Source organism: Canis lupus, unplaced genomic scaffold (assembly GCF_011100685.1).
Source record: "Canis lupus familiaris isolate Mischka breed German Shepherd unplaced genomic scaffold, alternate assembly UU_Cfam_GSD_1.0 chrUn_S1830H2027, whole genome shotgun sequence".
Classification (NCBI taxonomy): Eukaryota; Metazoa; Chordata; class Mammalia; order Carnivora; family Canidae; genus Canis; species Canis lupus.
Window position 1 is genome coordinate 25915 of NW_023330690.1, and position 13112 is coordinate 39026.

The window sequence follows — 13112 nt, forward strand, 5'->3', positions numbered from 1 at the left end:
CACTGAGCAACAAATTCCCCCCATTTTACATTTTCAGATTACATAAAACTGAACAGAAGTCACATAAAAGTTTGATAGCAAAGTTCTTTACAATCAAATATCTTATGACTAGCTAGATGAGCAATGTGTAATATCATAGAATTGTATTCTAGCTGGGCGGGCTCACAGGTACATTTATGAATGAATGAATGAATGAATGAGTTAAAGCTTAAGGGAGCTCCCTTGAGATTTTTAACATCGTCATTTTCCAGTAGGTAAGTTGATGTGGTTGTATAATGTCAGCCAATGGTGTTATGAAGTGTTATGATTCAGTAGCATTACTTTATCGTTCTTATCCAGTTATCTTTGCTTTTCTCCACTCTTGTTTATGATACCCAAGGGGCAAAAAGAGCTTATAGCTCAAAAACTAAAAAGCTCAATTAGTTTATTTGTGGAATACAGATTCCTCTGTGGAGATGAGGAGACTCTCCGTCACTTTCATGACCTCCTTTGTAACAAAGGATCATTTTTTTGGGGGGCAATATATAAATATACAAGTGACACACAACTCAAGTAATCCAAGTACTTAAAGTATGTTCATGACTTACCTTGCAGTATTTAAGAAAACATAAGTGCAAATTCTACTAAGTAGAAATTTTTTAGGTGATGCAATTTAAAATATCTTATGATTTCTAACAGTGTTTTTTTTTTTTAAAGGATAAAACTCTTTTGTCATGGAGACATTTTTTTAAAAGTTAACCCACATCAATGCAACACCACATGTATTAACTTAAAGACTTTCTCAGGAAGGTGGTAGTAACTTTGCTTTCTAACTACTGCCATTCATTTGAATATATAAAAAGTGACCATTTTTTCCATTTTTTTAAGGATTCTGCTGAACACAAATAACACTGTTCTATCACAATCTTCTCCATCTCTTTCAGTATAAACTTAGCCAAAGAGCACACTCTCATAGTGCCTTCCAGAAATGAACATTGAATTCCTTTGTTTAGAAATGCTCCCTGTTTATTTAGTTTCTTACTCAAATGAAGAAAACCAAACAAGAGAGTAAATAGGAGGACACAACAGCAAGGCCTGAAGGCCCTCTGTGTCCTGAGTTTCTTGACAGAGGAACAGAATAACTAGGCAACAGGCAGTAAAGATAGAAGCCTGAACATCAGCCTGGCCCACGGCCACCTCGCCTTCTGTGTGGCCCAGAGTGAACTATTTCTCAGCTTTTCCACCAATGAAATAAGGATCACACTACCTGCACCTCCATACCCAAAACCCGAGTAAGGGTAAAGGAATTTAATTAACTGTAATTGACTGTAAAGTACATCAAATTCCTGCAATGAAAAATCATATAACTCCCAATTACCACTTAGAAGAACTCTTTAACCAATTAAGGTGGTTGTGTGTGTGTGTGTGTGTGTGTGTGTGTGTGTTTAATCAGCTCATGAAAGATTATTAAGGAACTGAATGCCACAAAAGTAGTCTTTAACAAAGGTTTTAAAGTTTCAAAATGTCTCTGCAGCGAATCCCCTTCCAGACGGGGAAATCTAAAACATGCCAAGGACAGAGCCTGCGGGGTCTCCTGGGAAGCCTTGTGGAATTTCTGATGTGATTCTTTGAGTTTCGGATGTGATTCTGCTCACTGTGGAACAGAGTCTTGGTCACTGCAAAGCTGGGGGGTAACTTCACTTTTCATGGCCTGAGAGATCTCAATTTGCAGATACGTAACAGAGCAGGAGAGTAACTAGCAAGACCCCTGGCTCACATGAAAGGTGAAATAAACACCAGTGTTTCACGAATTTGATCAAAGACAATTAAAAAAAAAATTAGGCACCACCCTCACAACATGGTGGCTGGGGGAAGAGAATGAATGTGTGGTGATGCCCAGTTGTGATCATATGATGTCACTCAGCAGCCAGCATTAGCCATTCTCCACTGAGTGACACATGTCTGGACAATATCACCATCCCCCAGGACTTGGGAACAACGACTGCACAGATTTAACATTTAAGAATGATACCACATTTGTGAATTTACATTAAAAACCCCATCTTTCCCTGACTTCATCATAGGAAGGAACCATAGTTCCTTATGGTTTTAGGGTGTAGGAGCTTTCAACTGGAGGGAACCTTACTTTAAAAATAAACATTGTTCTCTTTTTGCTTCAAACTTTCCTATCTTTCTTTAATTAATCTTTTTTATCTACTGGCTAGTTGCATAAAATTACCAAATAAAATGTTACTTTAAGATTTAAAAAAAAAAAGGCTGATGAATCAATCTGTTTGTAAGCTGGCAAACTAACATTTAAGGAAAGACTTCTATTGGAATAATATTGGAATTTTGATCTAAAAATATTGCTTTGGGGGATGGCTGGGTGGCTCAGCGGTTGAACATCTGCCTTTGGCTCAGGTCGTGATCCCAGGGTCCTGGGATTGAGTCCCATATTGGGCTCCCCATAGGGAGCCTGCTTCTCCCTCTTCCATTGTCTCTGCCTCTCTGTGTGTGTCTCTTGTGAGTGAATAAATAAAATCTTTAAAAAAAACTTGCCTTGGTTGTACTAACTGGAATGGGAGGCAGCTACTTTCTGATTAGTTATTAAGAGGTCATATTCCTTCATGAATAAAAAGACAAAAACAGGCACAATGCTTCACATGCTCATTCATGCCCTTGGGTCCAGAAGCAGTAGTTCGATTTTTAATGAATAATGTGAGCTTCAGTCCTTTATTTCCAACTACGGCATGGGCATTTCTATTTGGGTATTTCATTCTCTTCAAACTCAATCTGATCCAAACCCAAGCCTCCTCATAAACTGACCTGCTTCCTTTCCTAGCCATTTCTTTGCTGCTTCCAAGATACTTCCAAGGATAGTATCCTATTCAAAGCCCCCAGCACACTCTGATCACTGCAACCCCCTGGTTACTGGTCTTCTGTCTCTTCCCAGTCTGATTCATTATGTAGACCACCTACTGCTGGACTCAACTTTCTAAATCCCTGCTTTCATCATCCTGATCCCCTGGCTGGGCTCTGATCAAAATCCCAGGTGTAGAAATAGGCATCCTGCAAGGAGGAGGCACACCTGGGAAGATGGCCCTGGGGATTGACCCCAGATGCTTCCATTATTGCCTCAAGGACCCAGGAACAAGACCAGCTGAGATGAAGCACTTCAGAGTAGCGGCAGACATCTACAAGCCCGCTTGCTAATAATCTCCCATCTGAGCCTGGAGGTAATGCCAGAGTAGTATTGACATCTTATCCTCAAGTGACAAGGAAATGCCTATAAGGGAGATAGAGCATGATTCTAGACCCAGTCTCTGTGATCCCTCCAAACTACCTAAAATCTTAACCAGTCACATTCTTGGCATCACTCTATAGCCTCCTCAATTTTCTCCTGGATTTATTTATCCTATAGTATTAAGTTCCATACCCAATCCTTCTCCAATCCACACAGTAATAGATTTCAATAGGCTTGAAACCTTGTGTCCAGAAATTCATTCTTCAGTTTCATGATAGGTATAATGTGTATGAAATGCAGACCTACTTATAGTTACAACTGTTCAACATTTTCTCTCACTTGACTGAAGAGTACCCATTTGTATTAACTTATAATACTATAATACTTGTGACTAATCCACATTTCCAAACAAAATAAAATTCTGCAACTCTCCTCCTATTTCATAAAGGGGTTCTTTGTGAATGTAACTGGTTGAGTAGTAAAACTTCCACATTTTACAAAACTTCACAGAATCAGTGTGGGATGCACCTTAACAAACTATCTTCCCCAATTGCTGGAATCGATCCAAAGCAAAACATTTTAATTGCGAGATTTTAAAGCAGCCCTGGCCAGGGGAAAAATAATACCCATAGAAAGCTAGCATATACAGCAATAAAATTGCATATCTACATGGAGAAAGGGAACAGGAAAGGGAGAGGGTAAGAGAAGGTGGGAAAGATGTCAAGAGCAGAAGGAATGACTCTGGCTCACAGGGAAGAAAAACTGCTCTCAAGGAGCTGAGCATGAAGAACAGCACAGCCTGGCCCTTTGGGAACCCATTCTCTCCCCATCACACCTCCTGAGCAGAGGGTTGAGAGACAAGCCTGTACTCACTGGCTAGGCACTCTGCAAGACATAGAAGTGAGTTTAATATGGTCTTTCCATTTGAGTAGCTGACAAGACAGACAAGTTGAACCATAAAGATAGCAGAAGAAAGAATGTGTTTCTTGCTAAGGAAGCTGAAAAGGTGGTTTATTGCTTCTTTTAGAACTCGGGTACAGAGTCATCTGTTATGTGTGTGGGGGGAGGAAGAAGTTGGAAGGTTAAAAAGTAAAAATGCAAAGTCTTCATTAGTTTAAAAATTAAATTGTATTCTAAAAATCTAGATTAAAAGAATATATGCATATATAAAACTTGTAAGTTGAAATGAATGTATGTCAAAGCCAAATAATTAAATATAAATTCCCTTTACTTACATGCCAAGATCTGAGCTCATAGCTCTGGATAAATAACAAGCTATAGTTCATTGACCTGTTTGGGTATTAATGAGCTCATCAAATTTTTTTCAACAATTACAGACATTGCTGTACTTGGAAAATGGTAAGTAGAAAGTCAGGTCAACATTAACATTTTTCTACTAGTGTAAGTCTACATTTAAGGCATAAGTCTGCAATTAAAATGTCAGGTGTATTTATTTTGAGATTACCTAGAGACATTCAATTTTGCATTTCATAGACTTTTAATATCCTTTTGTGTCCCCATATAAAACATTTATCTGTGTCAAAAAGCTTGAAATCATTTGTAGATATACTTTTTCTTTTATTGGCTATGTTAAGAATATCTACCTGTGGGAACTATAATAATTCCAAGCAATTTACTGTCTGGCCAAAAGTATCACATTTGCACATGATTTATTGATGAATAACTTGTGCAAGCTTAAGTAGCACTTCATCAATAAATGTTTTCCTTAGCTGTTCTGGGACAGAAATAGTGCATCCCTTTTTGGCCTGATTTATATATGGACTTATCCTAAATAGTCGAAAAACTCAAGATAGTTATCCAATAGTTAGGCTATTACGAGAAACGCTCATTGCCATGTTCACTGGGAGGATATTATTAAGGATGTCATTGACTACCACACTCACTGTCTGCTTCATTAAGTCCTCAGGGAGAAAATTCTTTCTGCTCTTAGTACCAGGATCAGTTACACACATTGGCAACTGGGCTATTTTTACCTCATGATGGTAAGAGTCTTTCCCTCATGGTATTAACTCTGTATTTCCCTCCTTTTATTGGTTGCTAGAAAATTTAAAGCAAAAGTTGAAGGCCAGCTTTGCAAGTCCAGAAGACTCCACACCATATGTTGTCTATAATAATAATAATATGTAACAGAAGCCATTATTATTACTAACGAGTACTGAGTACTTTCTGCTAAGCACTTTATATGTGTCAGATCTTTTTCATAATAATCATAAAACATGAGAACCTTTGTTTTTGCCAACTTGACCAATGAGAAAACAAACTGAAACTCACAGAGGTCAGTCAAATACCTCAAGGCTACTGAGCCAGTAAGTGGCAGACGCCTGACCCAATTAGAATCTTTCTAACATGGAAGGTCATGCTTCTAACTGCTCTGGTAGTGTGCCTCCTGGTCCATCCATGCGTCTTTCCTGTTGACTCTTTATTTCCTTTGACTAATGAAATAAAGTTAACAGACCAGAATTATTTGTATAAACACCAGGGCTCCCATCTGGCTCAAGTTGTTCAAGTGCTAGATGGCAAAATTCTCTGATGCATTTCCCTCCCCCCCCCCCCCCCCCCCGCAGAGTGACATGTGCTTTATGAGTACAGGAGAGATGGTGGGAAGATCCACGGACCTTCCTACCATCAGGAAGGTCTTCTGAGTCTGAACATTGGTGCTGTGCATGCTAGGCTGAACCACTATGTTGACTGCATGATTTGTATGCAAAGACGCCCACCAAGGGCATGTGCCTGACCATGGGGCCTGACCTCCAGCCTGTGCTCCAGATAGTTTCCAAATTCCTAGGATAGGAATATTCAAGATCCCAGAATAAGATCTCCAAATTCTTAGGAATTCTTGAAATGATAATCATTCCATGTTTTTTCCCAAATTGTATTTATATATTTTTAGGTGATAATGATGATCCTAAAAGTTTTCCATAATAATAAATAGTATATCATTTTTTGTAATAGATATGCTAAAAATTTCAGAGGTTTTCTATTAAAAAAAAACCTCAAACATATCTATTGCAATAACATGAAAAATGATCTCCACTAAAAGAGGGGAACATTACCACGAAATAAATGCCAAATCAAAGCCATTTTAAAAATTGAAGTTGATATAAAAATATTTACTATTTAAAAGATATTATTCTTAAGATGAAATTTTAAAACAAAGCATTTAATAACTAGGCTTTCAAAAGCATAGTACCTAAGGTGGGCATTAGGATTTGCTTCACAGAAGCTCCCATCCTTTTTTAATGATGAAAATCTTTGATTTGCTTGCCTGGATCCTGGTCTGGCCATTGAAATCTATGTTGCAGTGGAGAATTAGAATACTTTTTCCCAATTTCTTGACTAATTTTTCTTGGGATTCAGGAAAACATAGATTTTTTTTTTCCTGAGAAATACAGGGAATTGCAGCTGGGACCGTGCTAAGAAAGGGGGCATATTTTTCTTCTAAAGCAACTTTCTCAGCTACAAAGCTGTGTCCATGCAGAGGATGTTTATTGAATTCACAAAAATGTATGTATAAACTATTTTACCTGTCAGCTTTGAAGGACCTCAAGGGCACCAGAAAAGTAGCCTTAAGTAATTTAGGAGCCACATAAATATCTTTACATATTGCAAAGCCACTGGCAAATGCCCTTGATTCACTCAATCATGTAGAAAAGCTGGAGGAAACTATGAGTTAAGTAAAAATGTTTTTACGAGTACTTCTCAACTATTGCTTTAGTCCTGGCCTACCTAGACATTATCAGTATCAGTTATCCACTGATATTAATCTGGGTTTTGGCAAATCATTTTCCCTGCCCTGCCCCCATTCATGTCTTAAATACATTATATAGGCCATTATTATGTAACATGTGTTTACACATATTATGTTGAGAGTAATGAAAAGGGACTGATACATATTTTAAGTATCTACAATGTACCAAATACTATCCACATCTTTCAAATATGCTTTACCAACCCTGAAGTAATCCTATAGGACAGGTATTAACCTATTTTCCATAGGTTAAGAAAAATAAGGCTCAAAGCTATAATCAACAGCTATACTGTTGGTAAGTAACACAGCCTAGAAATTATAGTCCAACTTTAAAACAAATCCATGTTCTTGATGCCACAGCATACTGCAAGGTGTAAAATGATGGCAAGTCATAATAGCTGCTGGCTACCATGGCCCAGGGGAAAGGGTTGGTACCAGGCAGACCGGCTGCTCCACGAGGACTAACCGTGCTATCCTCAGGGTAATAAGACCTTCCCCTGTGCACACAGGGTAATAAGACCATTCCCCATGCACATTTAAATAATAACGGGAGTTTTTACTACTCTTATTTGAAAAAAAAATATATATATATAATCAATTTGGAAGTAGAATATACATTTTTAGGAAAGGAATTAAAAGAATCATTGTAAACACAATACAAAGAGGTTTGTCTTACCTTTAAATATTTCACCAGTTTCTGAATTTGCCAATATTCAGATGGCAAATCTGCATTTGCTTCCTGACGACGATCAGGTGGTTCTTCATCTTCCTCATTCTCTGAGGAGCTGTCACTAAGAATTTCCTCAATCTTCTCAGCACTCTTACTAAGAACAATAACAACCACCACATATAATAAACATATTTATGCTACAAAATGGATGTGGTTATAATCATTAATATTTCAGCAATATGAACATAAGCAATGTATAAGGTACCAATACCTTCTGAGTTCTAAAGATCTTTGCTAAGATCTAAGCAAGGAGATGAATAAATCCCTGTCTCTGTACCAGGTGCAGTTCATTATTATTGCTTTGTATGCAATAATAATAAAGAAAATAGTAAGAAATGAACAAAGGCATTAAGTATAAGTCCTATGGCTGTGCTGTACAAAAAGGCACGCACGGGGGAGGAGCAAGATGACGGAAGAGTAGGGTCCCCAAATCACCTGTCTCCACCAAATTACCTAGAAAACCTTCCAATCATCCTGAAAATCTATGAATTCGGCCTGAGAATTAAAGAGAGACCAGCTGGAATGCAACAGTGAGAAGAGTTCGCGCTTCTAACAAGGTGGGAAGACGGGGAAAAAGAAGTAAACAAACAAAGGCCTCCAAGGGGGAGGGGCCCCACGAGGAGCCGGGCTGAGGCCGGGGCGAGTGTCCCCAGGACAGGAGAGCCCCGTCCCGGAGGAGCAGGAGCTGCACCGACCTTCCCGGGCGGAAAGGGGCTCGCGGGGAGTTGGAGCAGGACCCCAGGAGGGCGGGGATGCCCTCGGGCTCCGGGGACACTAACAGACACCTGCGCCCCGGGAGAGTGCGCCGAGCTCCCTAAGGGCTGCAGCGCGCACGGCGGGACCCGGAGCAGCTCGGAGGGGCTCGGGCGGCGGCTCCGCGGAGGGGGCTGCACGGCCCCGGGAGCAGCTCGGCCGGGCTCGGGCAGAGGAAGAGGCTCCGTGCGGAGGGGGCTGCGCGGTTCCAGGAGCAGCTCGGGGGCTCGGGCGGCAGCTCCGCGGAGGGGCCTGCGGCCGGGAGCGCGAATCCACCAGCGCAGGCCCCGGAGCACAGGGCGCCGGGACACAGCCCAGGATCCGGCCTCCCCCGGGACAGGCAGAGGCCGGGAGGGCCCAGGACAGCGAGGACGCTCCTGCCCCAGCTGAGCCGATCAGCGGCCCCGCCCCGGAGCCTCCAGGCCCTGCTGACGGAGTTCCTGCCGGAGCTGAATCCAGGGCTCCAGAGCTGGCCCGCCACTGGGGCTGTTCCTCCTGCGGCCTCACGGGGTAAACAACCCCCACTGAGCCCTGCACCAGGCAGGGGCACAGCAGCTCCCCCAACTGCTAACACCTGAAAATCAGCACAGCAGGCCCCTCCCCCAGAAGACCAGCTAGACTGACAACTTCCAGGAGAAGCCAAGGGACTTAAAGAACACAGAATCAGAAGATACTCCCCGGTGTTACTTTTGTTTTGTTTTGTTTTGTTTTGCTTTTTGATTTGTTTCCTTCCCCCACCCCCTTTTTTTTTCTCCGTTCTTTTTCTTTCTCTTTTTCTTCTTTTTTTTTTCGTTTTTTTTCTTCCCTTTTTTTTCTCTTTCTCTTTTCTTTCCTTCTTTCTTTCCTCTCTTTTTCTCTTATTCCCAATACAACTTGCTTTTGGCCACTCTGCACTGAGCAAAATGACTAGAAGGAAAACCTCACCTCAAAAGAAAGAATCAGAAACAGTCCTCTCTCCCACAGAGTTACAAAATCTGGATTACAATTCAATGTCAGAAAGCCAATTCAGAAGCACTATTATACAGCTACTGATGGCTCTAGAAAAAAGCATAAAGGACTCAAGAGACTTCATGACTGCAGAATTTAGAGCTAATCAGGCAGAAATTAAAAATCAATTGAATGAGATGCAATCCAAACTAGAAGTCCTAACGACAAGGATTAACGAGGTGGAAGAACGAGTGAGTGACATAGAAGACAAGTTGATAGCAAAGAGGGAAACTGAGGAAAAAAGAGACAAACAATTAAAAGACCATGAGGATAGATTAAGGGAAATAAACGACAGCCTGAGAAAGAAAAACCTACGTTTAATTGGGGTTCCCGAGGGCGCCGAAAGGGACAGAGGGCCAGAATATGTATTTGAACAAATTCTAGCTGAAAACTTTCCTAACCTGGGAAGGGAAACAGGCATTCAGATCCAGGAAATAGAGAGATCCCCCCCTAAAATCAATAAAAACCGTTCAACACCTCGACATTTAATAGTTAAGCTTGCAAATTCCAAAGATAAAGAGAAGATCCTTAAAGCAGCAAGAGACAAGAAATCCCTGACTTTTATGGGGAGGAGTATTAGGGTAACAGCAGACCTCTCCACAGAGACCTGGCAGGCCAGAAAGGGCTGGCAGGATATATTCAGGGTCCTAAATGAGAAACACATGCAACCAAGAATACTTTATCCAGCAAGGCTCTCATTCAAAATGGAAGGAGAGATAAAGAGCTTCCAAGACAGGCAGCAACTAAAAGAATATGTGACCTCCAAACCAGCTCTGCAAGAAATTTTAAGGGGGACTCTTAAAATTCCCCTTTAAGAAGAAGTTCAGTGGAACAGTCCGCAAAAACAAGGACTGAATAGATATCATGATGACACTAAACTCATATCTCTCAATAGTAACTCTGAATGTGAACGGGCTTAATGACCCCATCAAAAGGCGCAGGGTTTCAGACTGAATAAAAAAGCAGGACCCATCTATTTGCTGTCTACAAGAGACTCATTTTAGACAGAAGGACACCTACAGCCTGAAAATAAAAGGTTGGAGAACCATTTACCATTCGAATGGTCCTCAAAAGAAAGCAGGGGTAGCCATCCTTATATCAGATAAACTAAAATTTACCCCAAAGACTGTAGTGAGAGATGAAGAGGGACACTATATCATACTTAAAGGATCTATTCAACAAGAGGACTTAACAATCCTCAATATATATGCCCCGAATGTGGGAGCTGCCAAATATATTAATCAATTATTAACCAAAGTGAAGAAATACTTAGATAATAATACACTTATACTTGGTGACTTCAATCTAGCTCTTTCTATACTCGATAGGTCTTCTAAGCACAACATCTCCAAAGAAACGAGAGCTTTAAATGATACACTGGACCAGATGGATTTCACAGATATCTACAGAACTTTACATCCAAACTCAACTGAATACACATTCTTCTCAAGCGCACATGGAACTTTCTCCAGAATAGACCACATATTGGGTCACAAATCGGGTCTGAACCGATACCAAAAGATTGGGATTGTCCCCTGCATATTCTCAGACCATGATGCCTTGAAATTAGAACTAAATCACAACAAGAAGTTTGGAAGGACCTCAAACACATGGAGGTTAAGGACCATCCTGCTAAAAGATAAAAGGGTCAACCAGGAAATTAAGGAAGAATTAAAAAGATTCATGGAAACTAATGAGAATGAAGATACAACCGTTCAAAATCTTTGGGATGCAGCAAAAGCAGTCCTAAGGGGGAAATACATCGCAATACAAGCATCCATTCAAAAACTGGAAAGAACTCAAATACAAAAGCTAACCTTACACATAAAGGAGCTAGAGAAAAAACAGCAAATAGATCCTACACCCAAGAGAAGAAGGGAGTTAATAAAGATTCGAGCAGAACTCAACGAAATCGAGACCAGAAGAACTGTGGAACAGATCAACAAAACCAGGAGTTGGTTCTTTGAAAGAATTAACAAGATAGATAAACCATTAGCCAGCCTTATTAAAAAGAAGAGAGAGAAGACTCAAATTAATAAAATCATGAATGAGAAAGGAGAGATCACTACCAACACCAAGGAAATACAAACGATTTTAAAAACATATTATGAACAGCTATACGCCAATAAATTAGGCAATCTGGAAGAAATGGACGTATTCCTGGAAAGCCACAAACTACCAAAACTGGAACAGGAAGAAATAGAAAACCTGAACAGGCCAATAACCAGGGAGGAAATTGAAGCAGTCATCAAAAACCTCCCAAGACACAAGAGTCCAGGGCCAGATGGCTTCCCAGGGGAATTCTATCAAACGTTTAAAGAAGAAACCATGTCTATTCTACTAAAGCTGTTTGGAAAGATAGAAAGAGATGGAGTACTTCCAAATTCGTTCTATGAGGCCAGCATCACCTTAATTCCAAAACCAGACAAAGACCCCACCAAAAAGGAGAATTACAGACCAATATCCCTGATGAACATGGATGCAAAAATTCTCAACAAGATACTGGCCAATAGGATCCAACAGTACATTAAAAAAATTATTCACCATGACCAAGTAGGATTTATCCCTGGGACACAAGGCTGGTTCAACACCCGTAAAACAATCAATGTGATTCATCATATCAGCAAGAGAAAAACCAAGAACCATATGATCCTCTCATTGGATGCAGAGAAAGCATTTGACAAAATACAGCATCCATTCCTGATCAAAACTCTTCAGAGTGTAGGGATAGAGGGAACATTCCTCGACATCTTAAAAGCCATCTATGAAAAGCCCACAGCAAATATCATTCTCAATGGGGAAGCACTGGGAGCCTTTCCCCTAAGATCAGGAACAAGACAGGGATGTCCACTCTCACCACTGCTGTTCAACATAGTACTGGAAGTCCTAGCCTCAGCAATCAGACAACAAAAAGACATTAAAGGCATTCAAATTGGCAAAGAAGAAGTCAAACTCTCCCTCTTCGCCGATGACATGATACTCTACATAGAAAACCCAAAAGTGGGATCCCTGAGTGGCGCAGCGGTTTGGCGCCTGCCTTTGGCCCAGGGCGCGATCCTGGAGACCCTGGATCGAATCCCACGTCGGGCTCCCGGTGCATGGAGCCTGCTTCTCCCTCTGCCTGTGTCTCTGCCTCTCTCTCTCTCTCTCTCTGTGTGACTATCATTAAATAAATAAATTAATTAAAAAAAATTAAAAAAAAAAAAAAAGAAAACCCAAAAGTCTCCACCCCAAGATTGCTAGAACTCATACAGCAATTCGGTAGCGTGGCAGGATACAAAATCAATGCCCAGAAGTCAGTGGCATTTCTATACACTAACAATGAGACTGAAGAAAGAGAAATTAAGGAGTCAATCCCATTTACAATTGCACCCAAAAGCATAAGATACCTAGGAATAAACCTAACCAAAGATATAAAGGATCTATACCCTCAAAACTATAGAACACTTCTGAAAGAAATTGAGGAAGACACAAAGAGATGGAAAAATATTCCATGCTCATGGATTGGCAGAATTAATATTGTGAAAATGTCAATGTTACCCAGGGTAATATACACGTTTAATGCAATCCCTATCAAAATACCATGGACTTTCTTCAGAGAGTTAGAACAAATTATTTTAAGATTTGTGTGGAATCAGAAAAGACCCCGA

The 13112-nt window shown here is 40.5% G+C and overlaps 1 pseudogene; it reads right to left on the reverse strand.

The window, feature by feature from the left end:
- LOC119878693 overlaps positions 1-13112 on the reverse strand; it is a 54949-nt pseudogene that overhangs the window by 19190 nt on the left and 22647 nt on the right.